General features: G+C 41.1%; 1 long non-coding RNA gene across 1 annotated transcript; it reads right to left on the bottom strand.

Annotated features, from left to right (window-relative positions):
• Positions 1-1,910: 1,910 nt before the first annotated feature.
• LOC138644851 (uncharacterized) lies at positions 1,911-2,903 on the bottom strand. Its single transcript, XR_011314666.1, has 3 exons — positions 2,792-2,903; positions 2,216-2,392; positions 1,911-2,011 (listed from the first exon to the last, which is right to left on the bottom strand). It is a non-coding gene; the product is annotated as an uncharacterized lncRNA (long non-coding RNA).
• Positions 2,904-17,298: the final 14,395 nt, after the last annotated feature.

The following is a 17,298-nucleotide window of genomic DNA, read 5'->3' as shown; positions in this document are numbered from 1 at the left end:
TTCATAGGTCAGGGATTGTTTTGCACTTTATTAATATGCGGTTATTAGTCATTTAGGACTTATGTTATCATGTTTTTGCACTTTATTAATATGCTGACCACATAGGTCAGGGATTTTTTGCACTTTATTAATATGCGGTTATTAGTCATTTAGGACTTATGTTATCATGTGTTTGCACTTTATTAATATGCTGACCACATAGGTCAGGGATTTTTGCACTTTATTAATATGCGGTCCACATAGGTCAGTGATTTTTCCACTTTATTAATATGCTGTACACATATAGTATTTTTGATATCTCAAAAGGGTGTGACACATTCCCATATATTATTCCAGCTTTCTTTAATTCTACATTATTTTAGCACATATTAATTTTACAGGGGCCTGTACTGTCTATAATTTGACTCCTTTTTATTCAAAGACATCTAACATATACAGACTTTTAATGTTTTTGTGTAAAATCGCGGGCAGACAGGCACGAACACACACACAACACAGAACCCACACACACACAACACAGAACCCACACACAACAAACACACAGAACCCACACACACAACACATACAACACACACAAGAAATAGACATTTAGGACTTATTTATGATTAATATGCGATTATTAGTCATTTAGGACTTATGTTATCATGTTTTTGCACTTTATTAATATGCGGTTATTAGTCATTTAGGACTTATGTTATCATGTTTTTGCACTTTATTAATATGCTGACCACATAGGTCAGGGATTTTTTGTACTTTATTAATATGCGGGCCACAAACACTTCTGCACCCACGGGCGCTTCTCAGCCAACCATGCATCCGGTACTCATCAGGCACTGTGAAATAATGCAAAAATACATCTGTGTGCGGCTGTCGGCATCAACATTTTGCTATTATAAGTTTATGGTTCTGTAAAGAACACGCAACACATACAGAACTCACACACACAAATACACACAACACACAACACGCACATATTATGAAAAATGACAATCATTGTATGTGATTTAAAAGACTTTAGTTAGATTTATCAGGGGTGATTTAGTTTGAAAGCACGCAGCTCCTCGGTAATGTCTGGTGTTGGACATGCATTTAACAGTCTTTCATATGTATCGCAGAAAGATTTTAGTTCCATCTGTGCGAGTTTGCTTTGACCGTACTGCGCAGACATGTCAGTAAACATTTTGACATGGTCAGCATCCCACGAAGGACGACCTGTGTAAGGTGTATGTACAGCAACTTTTTGCTTTCTACCTACACGGCGCCGGGATAGGGCGCATTTCTTTAGAGGTAATACAGGAGCAAAAACGCTAGAAGAGCCTGCAAGAGCAGTATCTGCAGATTGCACAGTCTGGCACACAGGTATATTGAGGGGCTCTATGGGTGACCACATACCCTCGGAGAGCTGTTCAATTTCTCTGTTTTCAGGAGTAACTTGTGGTATGGCGTCTGTGCTATTGGCGGGCCGAGTTATGCGGGGCCTAGCGTTCTGCGCTGCACGTTTCTCTCTTGAAACGTTCGTATATTTCTGATGTGAAATCTTGGGGCTTGGATTCCCGGGTTGTTTTGGTGCCGCGTAGCATTCATCACGATCCACAACACAGATGGGCGAAAGAGATGTTGTTCGCACCACCGTATTAGCTCTTTGTGGTTGATTCTCTTCAGCGCCATAATTACGCCGGTGCAAAACTCGTTGCTGAAGAGGCGACGTATCTAAAAGAAAAGATACAAGTGGCGGATAGCTGCGAAACGGCGCAAAATTGGAAAAGCTAAACGGCGACGCATAGCTATGATCATGCGTAATATTTGAAAAGTTAATGGGGACAGGTACCCATGAAATCATTGTAACAATATTTACATAAACCTGTATAGAGCAGTCCAGATATATACATACAAATATGAAGCGGGAATTGTCCCACAACAGCTCCTGGTTTAACGGGCGGCGCGATGCTCAAACTCGCAGAGGCGGGAATATTCTCTTTTTCAAGCTGTATTTTCCGGGCAACTAGATTAGCTGGTGTAAGTAAAAATATAACGATTAGCGAACACAGAATTGATTTTCTACACAAAACTGCAGCGTTGAGACGGATATATATATATATATATATATATGTATATATATTCAAAAATGAATTTTCTGACAGTTAGCTAGCAGCTGTAAGTAAATATGAGTATTACACAAAAGTGAGAATCGACTGTATTTCAAGTGAACAGATACCTTTTCTATTCTTGAAACACCGGCGTAACGAGCTGCCGCGTCTTTTAGGCGCATCGGGTTTCGCTGAAGTTGCAGGGTTCTTGACATCTATGATCTCCACGTCTGAACCCAGCGTATCGCGTGGTTCGGGAACACACCAGTTTTCAGGCATATCGTCAGATGTCTCCGTGTCAGTATCTGTATGAGAAATTGCGCGTAGTTCGTGTTTACATACAAAGGATTAAAGCAACTGATATAGTATAATATAGTTTTACGGTATAAACATATTTGCGGTGTAAATTAATATAGCAAGACTTATGCCGCTATATATTAATAATTCAGTATTATATTGGTGGCTACCGCTATTATTTGTTTTATTAATTTAATCATATATTTATTATGACATAATTTGTGTAATACAATAGTTAATAGATGCTATAGTTTTATGCCATAAACAGTATATATTAACATAGATAATATATATATATATATATATATTTAGCTTTCTTACATGTGATACATGAAAGATAAATATCTTTGTACCGTGTTACAATGACATTTTTCCCTATCTAAAAGCAAAAAGGTGCTCCTAATTACCCATGATGAGGTGAAGAGCAGGCCCATTATCGGCTAGCGGCTCCACGGCTTCAATGCGCTCATAATTCTGCGTTATGAAATTATTGCGCCAATCGGGCGACATACACGGCTCTTAAATAAGAAAGAATGCATGAATATATAATAAATATAATTTACTTATAATATAATGACACAATCAGAATGAGTCAATACTCTGAAAAATGTCATTGTAACACGGTACAAAGATATTTATCTTTCATGTATCACATGTAAGAAAGCTAAATATATATATATATTTATATATATATTATCTATGTTCATATATACTGTTTATGGCATAAAACTATAGCATCTATTAACTATTGTATTACACAAATTATGTCATAATAAATATATGATTAAATTAATAAAACAAATAATAGCGGTAGCCACCAATATAATAGTGAATTATTAATATATAGCGGCATAAGTCTTGCTATATTAATTTACACCGCAAATATGTTTATACCGTAAAACTATATTATACTATATCAGTTGCTTTAATCCTTTGTATGTAAACACGAACTACGCGCAATTTCTCATACAGATACTGACACGGAGACATCTGACGATATGCCTGAAAACTGGTGTGTTCCCGAACCACGCGATACGCTGGGTTCAGACGTGGAGATCATAGATGTCAAGAACCCTGCAACTTCAGCGAAACCCGATGCGCCTAAAAGACGCGGCAGCTCGTTACGCCGGTGTTTCAAGAATAGAAAAGGTATCTGTTCACTTGAAATACAGTCGATTCTCACTTTTGTGTAATACTCATATTTACTTACAGCTGCTAGCTAACTGTCAGAAAATTCATTTTTGAATATATATATATATATATATATATATATATATATATATATATCCGTCTCAACGCTGCAGTTTTGTGTAGAAAATCAATTCTGTGTTCGCTAATCGTTATATTTTTACTTACACCAGCTAATCTAGTTGCCCGGAAAATACAGCTTGAAAAAGAGAATATTCCCGCCTCTGCGAGTTTGAGCATCGCGCCGCCCGTTAAACCAGGAGCTGTTGTGGGACAATTCCCGCTTCATATTTGTAAGTATATATCTGGACTGCTCTATACAGGTTTATGTAAATATTGTTACAATGATTTCATGGGTACCTGTCCCCATTAACTTTTCAAATATTACGCATGATCATAGCTATGCGTCGCCGTTTAGCTTTTCCAATTTTGCGCCGTTTCGCGGCTAACCGCCACTTGTATCTTTTCTTTTAGATACGTCGCCTCTTCAGCAACGAATTTTGCACCGGCGTAATTATGGCGCTGAAGAGAATCAACCACAAAGAGCTAATACGGCGGTGCGAACAACATCTCTTTCGCCCATCTGTGTTGTGGATCGTGATGAATGCTACGCGGCACCAAAACAACCCGGGAATCCAAGCCCCAAGATTTCACATCAGAAATATACGAACGTTTCAAGAGAGAAACGTGCAGCGCAGAACGCTAGGCCCCGCATAACTCGGCCCGCCAATAGCACAGACGCCATACCACAAGTTACTCCTGAAAACAGAGAAATTGAACAGCTCTCCGAGGGTATGTGGTCACCCATAGAGCCCCTCAATATACCTGTGTGCCAGACTGTGCAATCTGCAGATACTGCTCTTGCAGGCTCTTCTAGCGTTTTTGCTCCTGTATTACCTCTAAAGAAACGCGCCGTATCCCGGCGCCGTGTAGGTAGAAAGCAAAAAGTTGCTGTACATACACCTTACACAGGTCGTCCTTCGTGGGATGCTGACCATGTCAAAATGTTTACTGACATGTCTGCGCAGTACGCTCAAAGCAAACTCGCACAGATGGAACTAAAATCTTTCTGCGATACTGTTAAATGCATGTCCAACACCAGACATTACCGAGGAGCTGCGTGCTTTCAAACTAAATCACCCCTGATAAATCTAACTAAAGTCTTTTAAATCACATACAATGATTGTCATTTTTCATAATATGTGCGTGTTGTGTGTTGTGTGTATTTGTGTGTGTGTGTGTGAGTTCTGTATGTGTTGCGTGTTCTTTACAGAACCATAAACTTATAATAGCAAAATGTTGATGCCGACAGCCGCACACAGATGTATTTTTGCATTATTTCACAGTGCCTGATGAGTACCGGATGCATGGTTGGCTGAGAAGCGCCCGTGGGTGCAGAAGTGTTTGTGGCCCGCATATTAATAAAGTACAAAAAATCCCTGACCTATGTGGTCAGCATATTAATAAAGTGCAAAAACATGATAACATAAGTCCTAAATGACTAATAACCGCATATTAATAAAGTGCAAAAACATGATAACATAAGTCCTAAATGACTAATAATCGCATATTAATCATAAATAAGTCCTAAATGTCTATTTCTTGTGTGTGTTGTATGTGTTGTGTGTGTGGGTTCTGTGTGTTTGTTGTGTGTGGGTTCTGTGTTGTGTGTGTGTGTGTGTGTGTGTTCGTGCCTGTCTGCCCGCGATTTTGCACAAAAACATTAAAAGTCTGTATATGTTAGATGTCTTTGAATAAAAAGGAGTCAAATTATAGACAGCACAGGCCCCTGTAAAATTAATATGTGCTAAAATAATGTAGAATTAAAGGGACTCTGTCACCTGAATTTGGCGGGACTGGTTTTGGGTCATATGGGCGGAGTTTTCGGGTGTTTAATTCACCCTTTCCTTACTTGCTGGCTGCATGCTGGCTGCAATATTGGATTGAAGTTCATTCTCTGTCCTCCATAGTACACACATGCACAAAGCAATCTTGCCTTGTGCAGGCATGTACTATGGAGGACAGAGAATGAACTTCAATCCAATATTGCAGCCAGCATGCAGCCAGCGGGTAAGGAAAGGGTGAATCAAACACCCGAAAACTCCGCCCATATGACCCAAAACCAGTCCCGCCAAATTCAGGTGACAGGTTCCCTTTAAAGAAAGCTGGAATAATATATGGGAATGTGTCACACCCTTTTGAGATATCAAAAATACTATATGTGTACAGCATATTAATAAAGTGGAAAAATCACTGACCTATGTGGACCGCATATTAATAAAGTGCAAAAATCCCTGACCTATGTGGTCAGCATATTAATAAAGTGCAAAAACATGATAACATAAGTCCTAAATGACTAATAACCGCATATTAATAAAGTGCAAAAAATCCCTGACCTATGTGGTCAGCATATTAATAAAGTGCAAAAACATGATAACATAAGTCCTAAATGACTAATAACCGCATATTAATAAAGTGCAAAAAAATCCCTGACCTATGAAGTGCAAAAATCACTGACCTATGTGGCCCGCATATTAATAAAGTGCAAAAAAATCATGTGTATTTGTTGTGTGTGTGTTGTTTGTGTGTGTGTGTCGCATGTGTTGTATGTGTTCTGTATGTTGTGTGTGTGTGTATGTTTGTCGTGTGTTGTATGTGTTGTGTGTGTTTTGTATGTTATGTGTGTTTGTTGTGTGTGAGTTCTGTGTTGTGTGTATGTGTTCGTGCCTGACCTATGTGGTCAGCATATTAATAAAGTGCAAAAACATGATAACATAAGTCCTAAATGACTAATAATTGCATATTAATCATAAATAAGTCCTAAATGTCTATTTCTTGTGTGTGTTGTATGTGTTGTGTGTGTGGGTTCTGTGTGTTTGTTGTGTGTGGGTTCTGTGTTGTGTGTGTGTGTGTGTGTTCGTGCCTGTCTGCCCGCGATTTTACACAAAAACATTAAAAGTCTGTATATGTTAGATGTCTTTGAATAAAAAGGAGTCAAATTATAGACAGCACAGGCCCCTGTAAAATTAATATGTGCTAAAATAATGTAGAATTAAAGAAAGCTGGAATAATATATGGGAATGTGTCACACCCTTTTGAGACATCAAAAATACTACAGTGGGGCAAAAAAGTATTTAGTCAGTCAGCAATAGTGCAAGTTCCACCACTTAAAAAGATGAGAGGCGTCTGTAATTTACATCATAGGTAGACCTCAACTATGGGAGACAAACTGAGAAAAAAAAATCCAGAAAATCACATTGTCTGTTTTTTTAACATTTTATTTGCATATTATGGTGGAAAATAAGTTTTTGGTCAGAAACAAACAATCAAGATTTCTGGCTCTCACAGACCTGTAACTTCTTCTTTAAGAGTCTCCTCTTTCCTCCACTCATTACCTGTAGTAATGGCACCTGTTTAAACTTGTTATCAGTATAAAAAGACACCTGTGCACACCCTCAAACAGTCTGACTCCAAACTCCACTATGGTGAAGACCAAAGAGCTGTCAAAGGACACCAGAAACAAAATTGTAGCCCTGCACCAGGCTGGGAAGACTGAATCTGCAATAGCCAACCAGCTTGGAGTGAAGAAATCAACAGTGGGAGTAATAATTAGAAAATGGAAGACATACAAGACCACTGATAGTCTCCCTCGATCTGGGGCTCCACGCAAAATCCCACCCCGTGGGGTCAGAATGATCACAAGAACGGTGAGCAAAAATCCCAGAACCACGCGGGGGGACCTAGTGAATGAACTGCAGAGAGCTGGGACTAATGTAACAAGGCCTACCATAAGTAACACACTACGCCACCATGGACTCAGATCCTGCAGTGCCAGACGTGTCCCACTGCTTAAGCTAGTACATGTCTGGGCCCGTCTGAAGTTTGCTAGAGAGCATTTGGATGCTCATCCTATGGTCTGATGAAACCAAACTGGAACTGTTTGGTAGAAACACAACTTGTCGTGTTTGGAGGAAAAAGAATACTGAGTTGCATCCATCAAACACCATACCTACTGTAAAGCATGGTGGTGGAAACATCATGCTTTGGGGCTGTTTCTCTGCAAAGGGGCCAGGACGACTGATCCGGGTACATGAAAGAATGAATGGGGCCATGTATAGTGAGATTTTGAGTGCAAACCTCCTTCCATCAGCAAGGGCATTGAAGATGAAACGTGGCTGGGTCTTTCAACATGACAATGATCCAAAGCACACCGCCAGGGCAATGAAGGAGTGGCTTCGTAAGAAGCATTTCAAGGTCCTGGAGTGGCCTAGCCAGTCTCCAGATCTCAACCCTATAGAAAACCTTTGGAGGGAGTTGAAAGTCCGTGTTGCCAAGCGAAAAGCCAAAAACATCACTGCTCTAGAGGAGATCTGCATGGAGGAATGGGCCAACATACCAACAACAGTGTGTGGCAACCTTGTGAAGACTTACAGAAAACGTTTGACCTCTGTCATTGCCAACAAAGGATATATTACAAAGTATTGAGATGAAATTTTGTTTCTGACCAAATACTTATTTTCCACCATAATATGCAAATAAAATGTTAAAAAAACAGACAATGTGATTTTCTGGTTTTTTTTTTCTTAGTTTGTCTCCCATAGTTGAGGTCTACCTATGATGTAAATTACAGACGCCTCTCATCTTTTTAAGTGGTGGAACTTGCACTATTGCTGACTGACTAAATACTTTTTTGCCCCACTGTATATGTGTACAGCATATTAATAAAGTGCAAAAATCACTGACCTATGTGGCCCGCATATTAATAAAGTGCAAAAATCCCTGACCTATGAAGTGCAAAAATCACTGACCTATGTGGCCCGCATATTAATAAAGTGCAAAAAAATCATGTGTATTTGTTGTGTGTGTGTTGTTTGTGTGTGTGTGTCGCATGTGTTGTATGTGTTCTGTATGTTGTGTGTGTGTGTATGTTTGTCGTGTGTGTTGTATGTGTTGTGTGTGTTTTGTATGTTATGTGTGTTTGTTGTGTGTGAGTTCTGTGTTGTGTGTGTGTGTGTGTGTGTTCGTGCCTGACCTATGTGGTCAGCATATTAATAAAGTGCAAAAACATGATAACATAAGTCCTAAATGACTAATAACCGCATATTAATAAAGTGCAAAAAATCCCTGACCTATGACAAAAAGCTAATATAATATAAACCAAAGATATAAAAAGAATGCTGAATTTTTACTAAACAGGTTGCTGCAGAATAAAAATGTCACAGCATGGAATAATAATGCTGAATTTATTTTCAAAGGAAATTAGTAAGGCCGCGAACCAATAAATGATTTTACAATATTGTGTTATAAATCCCTTATAAATGAGAATGTGTTATAAATATCATATAAAAGTTGTGAAATTAATGTGTGATAAAATAATGTAGAATTAAAGAATGCTGGAATAATATCTGCAGATGCTGCAGCGCTAAAAGTTATACATTTGTTTCTTACGTGTTTTGGTGCAGCCAAGATTTTTTTATGCAGATTTTATATAAAATGCGGGCGAAAATAGTTAATATTGGTGTATTTTCATACACTTATCAAAACTTTGGGTTTCTACATAATTTTCTATTTATATGGACTAATTAGCATTACTATTCAGTTGCATTCTGAGATATATATATTAATGTACACTCTGCACGCCATCATGCCTGAACAAAACAGAAATGTAGATTTTTTTGCGAATTTATTAAAAAGGAAAACTGAAATATCACACGGACATAAGTATTCAGACCCTTTGCACAGTATTGAGTGCAATATTACACTCAGTCATGCCGGCGATCTGCAGTAATTCAATATAAAATGGCTATTTTCATCATGTGATAAAATAATGCAGAATTAATGTTCATCGTGTCGTTATCAGATACCGCAAAGATGCATTTGTCAGCATCATGCTGTTAGCTAACTTAAAATTTGAGATGCTGTTTTATTGTGAGAAATAAAATTTATATTCGTATAAAACACACTGCTTCTTACTTGCTTGTGTTGTAACATTGGGGAGCCAAATTTACGCCTAAAATAGCACAAATAGTTAATATTGGTGTATTTTCATACACTTATCAAAACTTTGGGTTTCTACATAATTTTCTATTTATATGGACTAATTAGCATTACTATTCAGTTGCATTCTGAGATATATATATTAATGTACACTCTGCACGCCATCATGCCTGAACAAAACAGAAATGTAGATTTTTTTGCGAATTTATTAAAAAGCAAAACTGAAATATCACACGGACATAAGTATTCAGACCCTTTGCACAGTATTGAGTGCAATATTACACTCAGTCATGCCGGCGATCTGCAGTAATTCAATATAAAATGGCTATTTTCATCATGTGATAAAATAATGCAGAATTAATGTTCATCGTGTTGTTATCAGATACCGCAAAGATGCATTTGTCAGCATCATGCTGTTAGCTAACTTAAAATTTGAGATGCTGTTTTATTGTGAGAAATAAAATTTATATTCGTATAAAACACACTGCTTCTTACTTGCTTGTGTTGTAACATTGGGGAGCCAAATTCACGCCTAAAATAGCACAAATAGTTAATATTGGTGTATTTTCATACACTTATCAAAACTTTGGGTTTCTACATAATTTTCATTTTAATGAACATAACACGCTGTATGTAGTCGTACAGATCCTAGGATATAATTATATACCATAACACCTACAGGCAGCTGCCCTGAGAAAGCTAATACAAAAAAAAAAAAATAAAAAAATAACCTCAGATAACATCTACAGCAGGGGTCCCCAACTCCAGTCCTCAAGGCCCACCAACAGGTCATGTTTTCAGGATTTCCTTTGCATTGCACAGGTGATGCAATTATTACCTGGGCAAGACTAAGGAAATCCTGAAAACATGACCTGTTGGTGGGCCTTGAGGACTGGAGTTGGGGACCCCTGATCTACAGGACACAATAACTTTTCTTTAAACCTCTGCCCCGCAGATAACATCTACAGGTACAAATGTGTTATAAAACAAAGTTCTGCTTCACAAAGATCACCAAACAGCATGAATTTGTACAAAAATATGACCCTCAGATAACACAGCTGAAACACAAATAACTTCTCAGATGACATCTACAGGACACAATAACTTTTCTGTTTGTGAAAATAAACATTTATTGGTAAAGCGATTACAACAGCAATTGACCTAGGCTTTATAAACCTCTGACCCGCAAATAACCCTACCATTTAGTTAATGTTCAGTAGGACCACAAATAAACAGCTTTAAGTTCTGAACTATATGAATACACTGAATAAAACACAGCTTGCAGAATCAAACTCGGGCTACGTATAAAAATATAAAACAAATACGTGTAGAGACACAAATAAACAGCTTGGTGTGTTATAAGTTCTGAACTATATGGATACACTGTGAATAAAATACAGCTTACAGAATCAAACTCGAGCTACGTATAAAAATATAAAACAAATACGTGAATAATATCAAAATGCAACAAATTAAAGTATATCAAACGATATCAAAAGGGGAAATCAGTCAGCCTCAGGGACAGCTGGCTGACAGGAGGAGGGGAGGGGTTACACACTTTGATACACTTTGATAGGGGGCGGGGCACCTGTCAGATTGAGTTTGACGAAACCACCCGATTATACACTACTGCCATTGGCCGAGTTTGCCCTTAATAATCGAGCTAGTTCGGCTACTTTGGTTTCGCTTTTTTTTTTTTTGTAATTTTGGTTTTCATCCTCGTTTTTCTTCTGGGCAGGTTGAGCCTTCTGACCTTCCTGGTGTGGATTCTGTGGTCGACAGGTTGCAGCAGATTTGGGCTCATGTGGTGGACAATTTGGTGCTGTCTCAGGAGGAGGCTCAATGTTTTGCTAACCATTGTCAGTGTGTTGGTTCCCGGCTTAGGGTTGGGGATCTGGTTTGGTTATCTTCCCGTCATGTTCCTATGAAGGTTTCTTCCCCTAAGTTTAAGCCTCGATTTATTGGTCCTTATAGGATTTCTGAGATTGTTAAACCGGTGTCCTTTCACCTGGCGCTTCCGGCCTCTTTTGCTATTCATAATGTCTTCCATAGATCTTTGTTGCGCAAATATGTGGAGCCCGTTGTTCCCTCTGTTGATCCTCCGGCCCCTGTGTTGGTCGATGGGGAGTTGGAATATGTTGTTGAGAAGATTTTGGATTCTCGTTTTTCGAGGCGGAAGCTTCAGTACCTTGTCAAATGGAAGGGTTATGGCCAGGAGGATAATTCTTGGGTTTCTGCCTCTGATGCCCATGCCGCTGATTTGGTTCGTACCTTTCATCGGGCTCATCCTGATCGGCCTGGAGGCTCTGGTGAGGGTTTGGTGACCCCTCCTCAAGGGAGGGGGTACTGTTGTGAATTCAGCTTTTGGGCTCTCTCCGGTGGTTCTAGAGGGTAATGCAGTTGTGCCTGGACTGCAGGATTGGACAGGTGTATCTACTAATTGCAAAACTGACTGGGGTATATAGCTTTGCAGGACTCTTTAGTCCCTGCCAGTTGTCCATTGTTTTTGGAGGATTCACATCCCTTCTGGTCTCTCCTGTTCGCTGTGCTTTTCTTCAAAGATAAGTCCTGGCTTTGTTTTTGCTGTCCACCTGCTGTAGACCTTATAGTTCTGTGCATTTTCATGTTTTGTCTTGTCCAGCTTTGTCTGTGAAGTATTTTTTGCAGCCTTGCTGTGTCTCTGGAGATGCAGATATACCCTCCATGTCTTTAGTGAGATGTGGTGTTTTGTATTTTCTGTGGTGGATATTTTCTAGTGTTTTAATACTGACCACATAGTACTCTGTTCTATTCTTTCTATTTAGCCAGTATGGCCTCCTATGCTAAATCCTGATTTCATGTCTGCGTGTGTTTTTTCCCTCTCCTCTCACAGTCAATATTTGTGGGGGCTGTCTGTCCTTTGGGGATTTTCTCTGAGGCAAGATAGGTTTCCTGTTTCTGTCTTTAGGGGTAGTTCGTTTCTTAGGCTGTGTCGAGGGGTCTAGGGAGTGTTAGGTACCCCCCACGACTACTTCTAGTTGCGCTGCTAGGTTCAGGATTTGCGGTCAGTACAGGTGCCACCTTCTCCAGAGTATGTCTCATGCTGCTCCAAGGCCACCAGATCATAACACCTACCCCACGGACACAACCTTTTTTTCCCTTTCCAACATGCCTATTCCCCTTTCCACCAGCAGCAGGTCTTTTGCCCTCATATTAGTGCTTAACTGATTGGCAACTCTGTATCTGTAGTTGTTGGCACAACAATCGATGGATGAATACCGAGCAGAACTGAGTGGCCAAACTGTGGTACTAGGCCCAAAACTATTAACTGGATTAGATGCAGTGAAAATTGAGATACACAGGCGGTGTAGTTAGTTTTACAGGCGGGCTACTCTGCTGATGTGCAGACACTGCTCCTAGGCCCAAAACTAATAACTAGATTAGATGCAGTGAAAATTGAGATACACAGGCGGTATAGATGCTTCACAGGCGGGCTACTCTGCTGACGTGCAGACACTGCTCATATGCCCTAAACTAATAACTGGATTATATGCAGTGAAAATTGAGATACACAGGCGGTATAGTTAGTTTCACAAGCGGGCTACTCTGCTGACATGCAGACACTGCTCCTAGGCCCAAAACTAATAACTGGATTAGATGCACACAGGCAGTGTAGTTAGTTTCAAAGACAGGCTACTCTGCTGACGTGCAGACACTGCTCCTAGGCCCAAAACTATCAACTGGATTAGATGCAGTGAAAATTGAGATACACAGGCGGTAAAGTTAGTTTCACAGGCGGGCTATTCTGCTGACGTGCAGACACTCCTCCTAGGCCATAAACTATTAACTGGATTAGATGTAGTGAAAATAGAGTTTCACAGGCAGTGTAGTTAGATTCACAGGCGGGCTACTCTGCTGACGTGCAGACACTACTCCTAGGTGCAAAACTAATAACTGGATTAGATGCAGTAAAAATTGAGATACACAGGCGGTACAGTTTGTTTCACAGGCGGGCTACTTTGCTGATGTGCAGATACTGCTCCTATGCCCTAAACTCTTAACTGGATTGGATGCAGTGAAAATAGAGATACACACGCGGTGTAGTTAGTTTCACAGGCGGGCTACTCTGCTGATGTGCAGACACTGCTCCTGGGCCCAAAACTATCAACTGGATTAGATGCAGTGAAAATTGAGATACACAGGCGGTATAGTTTGTTTCACAGGCGGGCTGCTCTGCTGACGTGCAGACACTGCTCCTATGCCCTAAAGTCTTAACTGGATTGGATGCAGTGAAAATAGAGATACACACGCGGTGTAGTTATTTTCACAAGCAGGCTACTCTGCTGACGTGCATACACTGCTCCTAGGTGCAAAACTAATAACTAGATTAGATGCAGTGAAAATTGAGATACACAGGCGGTACAGTTTGTTTCACAGGCGGGCTACTTTGCTCATGTGCAGATACTGCTCCTAGGCCCTAAACTCTTAACTGGATTGGATGAAGTGAAAATAGAGATACACAGGCGGTGTAGTTAGTTTCACAGGCGGGCAACTCTGCTGACGTGCAGACACTGCTCCTGGGCCCAAAACTGTCAACTGGATTAGATGCAGTGAAAATTGAGATACACAGGCGGTATAGTTAGTTTCACAGGCGGGCTATTCTGCTGACGTGCAGACACTCCTCCTAGGCCATAAACTATTAACTGGATTAGATGCAGTGAAAATAGAGTTTCACAGGTGGTGTAGTTAGATTCACAGGTGGGCTACTCTGCTGACGTGCAGACACTGCTCCTAGGTGCAAAACTAATAACTGGATTAGATGCAGTGAAAATTGAGATACACAGGCGGTACAGTTTGTTTCACAGGCGGGCTACTTTGCTGATGTGCAGATACTGCTCCTATGCCCTAAACTCTTAACTGGATTGGATGCAGTGAAAATAGAGATACACACGCGGTGTAGTTAGCTTCACAGGCGGGCTACTCTGCTGATGTGCAGACACTGCTCCTGGGCCCAAAACTATCAACTGGATTAGATGCAGTGAAAATTGAGATACACAGGCGGTATAGTTTGTTTCACAGGCGGGCTGCTCTGCTGACGTGCAGACACTGCTCCTATGCCCTAAACTCTTAACTGGATTGGATGCAGTGAAAATAGAGATACACACGCGGTGTAGTTATTTTCACAAGCAGGCTACTCTGCTGACGTGCATACACTGCTCCTAGGTGCAAAACTAATAACTGGATTAGATGCAGTGAAAATTGAGATACACAGGCGGTATAGTTTGTTTCACAGGCGGGCTGCTCTGCTGACGTGCAGACACTGCTCCTAGGCCCTAAACTATTAACTGGATTAGATGCAGTGAAAATAGAGATACACAGGCGGTGTCCTTAGTTTTACAGGCGGACTACTCTGCTGATGTGCAGACACTGCTCCTAGGCCCTAAACTATTAACTGGATTAGATGCAGTGAAAATAGAGATACACAGGCGGTGTAGTTAGTTTCACAGGCGGGCTACTCTGCTGACGTGCAGACACTGCTCCTAGGTGCAAAACTAATAACTGGATTAGACGCAGTGAAAATTGAGATACACAGGCGGTATAGTTTGTTTCACAGGCGGGCTGCTCTGCTGACGTGCAGACACTGCTCCTATGCCCTAAACTCTTAACTGGATTGGATGCAGTGAAAATAGAGATACACATGCGGTGTAGTTATTTTCACAGGCAAGCTACTCTGCTGACGTGCAGACACTGCTCCTAGGTGCAAAACTAATAACTGGATTAGATGCAGTGAAAATTGAGATACATAGGCGGTACAGTTTGTTTCACAGGCGGGCTACTTTGCTCATGTGCAGATACTGCTCCTAGGCCCTAAACTCTTAACTGGATTGGATGCAGTGAAAATAGAGATACACAGGCGGTGTAGTTAGTTTCACAGGCGGGCTACTCTGCTGACGTGCAGACACTGCTCCTGGGCCCAAAACTGTCAACTGGATTAGATGCAGTGAAAATTGAGATACACAGGCGGTATAGTTTGTTTCACAGGCGGGCTGCTCTGCTGACGTGCAGACACTGCTCCTAGGCCCTAAACTATTAACTGGATTAGATGCAGTGAAAATAGAGATACACAGGCGGTGTCCTTAGTTTTACAGGCGGACTACTCTGCTGATGTGCAGACACTGCTCCTAGGCCCTAAACTATTAACTGGATTAGATGCAGTGAAAATAGAGATACACAGGCGGTGTAGTTAGTTTCACAGGCGGGCTACTCTGCTGACATGCAGACTCTACTCCTAGGCCCAAAACTAATAACTGGATTAGATGCAGTGAAAATTGAGATACACAGGCGGTGTAGTTAGTTTCACAGGCGGGCTACTCTGCTGACGTGCAGACTCTACTCCTAGGCCCAAAACTAATAACTGGATTAGATGCAGTGAAAATTAAGATACACAGGCGGTATAGTTTGTTTCACAGGCGGGCTGCTCTGCTGACATGCAGACACTGCTCCTAGGCCCTAAACTATTAACTGGATTAGATGCAGTGAAAATTGAGATACACAGGCGGTGTAGTTAGTTTCACAGGCGGGCTACTCTGCTGACGTGCAGACACTGCTCCTAGGCCCTAAACTATTAACTGGATTAGATGCATTGAAAATAGAGATTCACAGGCGGTATAGTTTGTTTCACAGGTGGGCTACTCTGCTGACGTGCAGTCACTGCTCCTAGGCCCAAAACGATTAACTGGATTAGATGCAGTGAAAATAGAGATACACAGGCGGAGTAGTTAGTTTCACAGGCGGGCTACTCTGCTGACGTGCAGACACTGCTCCTAGGCCCAAAACTATTAACTGGGTTAGATGCATTAAAAATTGAGATACACAGGCGGTGTAGCTAGCTTCACAGTTGGGCTACTCAGATGACTATCAGACAATGCTACTGTTAGACTGACGGAACGCACTAAGAAAGAGGATATAGATGCGTTCGCAGTCCGGGGTCCACCGTACAGGTGAAAACCTGCTGCTAGTAAATTGCAGACTATATGGCGGTACTCTAAAGTACACACACGTGGGTTCAACCTCACCCAGCGTGGAGGAAGCAATCCTGTTACGTCACAGGACCGCGGTACCGCACATAAAGCGCGAGCAAGTAGTCAGCGAACTTTATCCCAACTGGGATTGAAGTCCGATTAGACCCTTGCTGGCACTACACCACAACTGGGTGTGTAAGGAAACAGAATAGTAAGATATAGGCACAGAAGTGCGAGCAATGCCACACTGATGGACACCACTAACCACCCAGGCTTGGGTATGGAAAGCGCTAGACAAGCGCACGGTGCCGTACAGGCGAACACAGCAACTGGACGCTGTAATGTGTGTATAGCACAGATGATTAGTCGGGCGCAAGATAGCTACCAACATCCGCGAACAGTCAACAACTCTAGGGAGGGATATTTAGGAGCTTTTATCCATCGACATACATCCATCTACACACACACATATAATTTCAAAACAATACTAGCGCATGGCCGTGCGGTCATGCGCAGTTTATATAGTTGCAGGACAGGAAGTGGCTACAGAACTTTTGCCCTTCCAAGACCTGCCAAAAGGACCAATGGAATGTGCCGCAGAGACTGAGCACATGACCCTCGATATCCAACGGGAGATCTTGCCCTGGGCATGCTCAGTGTGTGCAGACAAGGACTTAGTCCCAGAGAAGTCCGCTCGCCGCTGACCAGCATTGACTTTAATGGCAGAA

The sequence above is a fragment of the Ranitomeya imitator genome, chromosome 7 (genome assembly GCF_032444005.1).
Source record: "Ranitomeya imitator isolate aRanImi1 chromosome 7, aRanImi1.pri, whole genome shotgun sequence".
In the NCBI taxonomy this organism is placed as follows: Eukaryota; Metazoa; Chordata; class Amphibia; order Anura; family Dendrobatidae; genus Ranitomeya; species Ranitomeya imitator.
The sequence above is the reverse complement of the archived record's forward strand: the minus strand, read 5'-3'. Positions and strand labels throughout refer to the sequence as shown.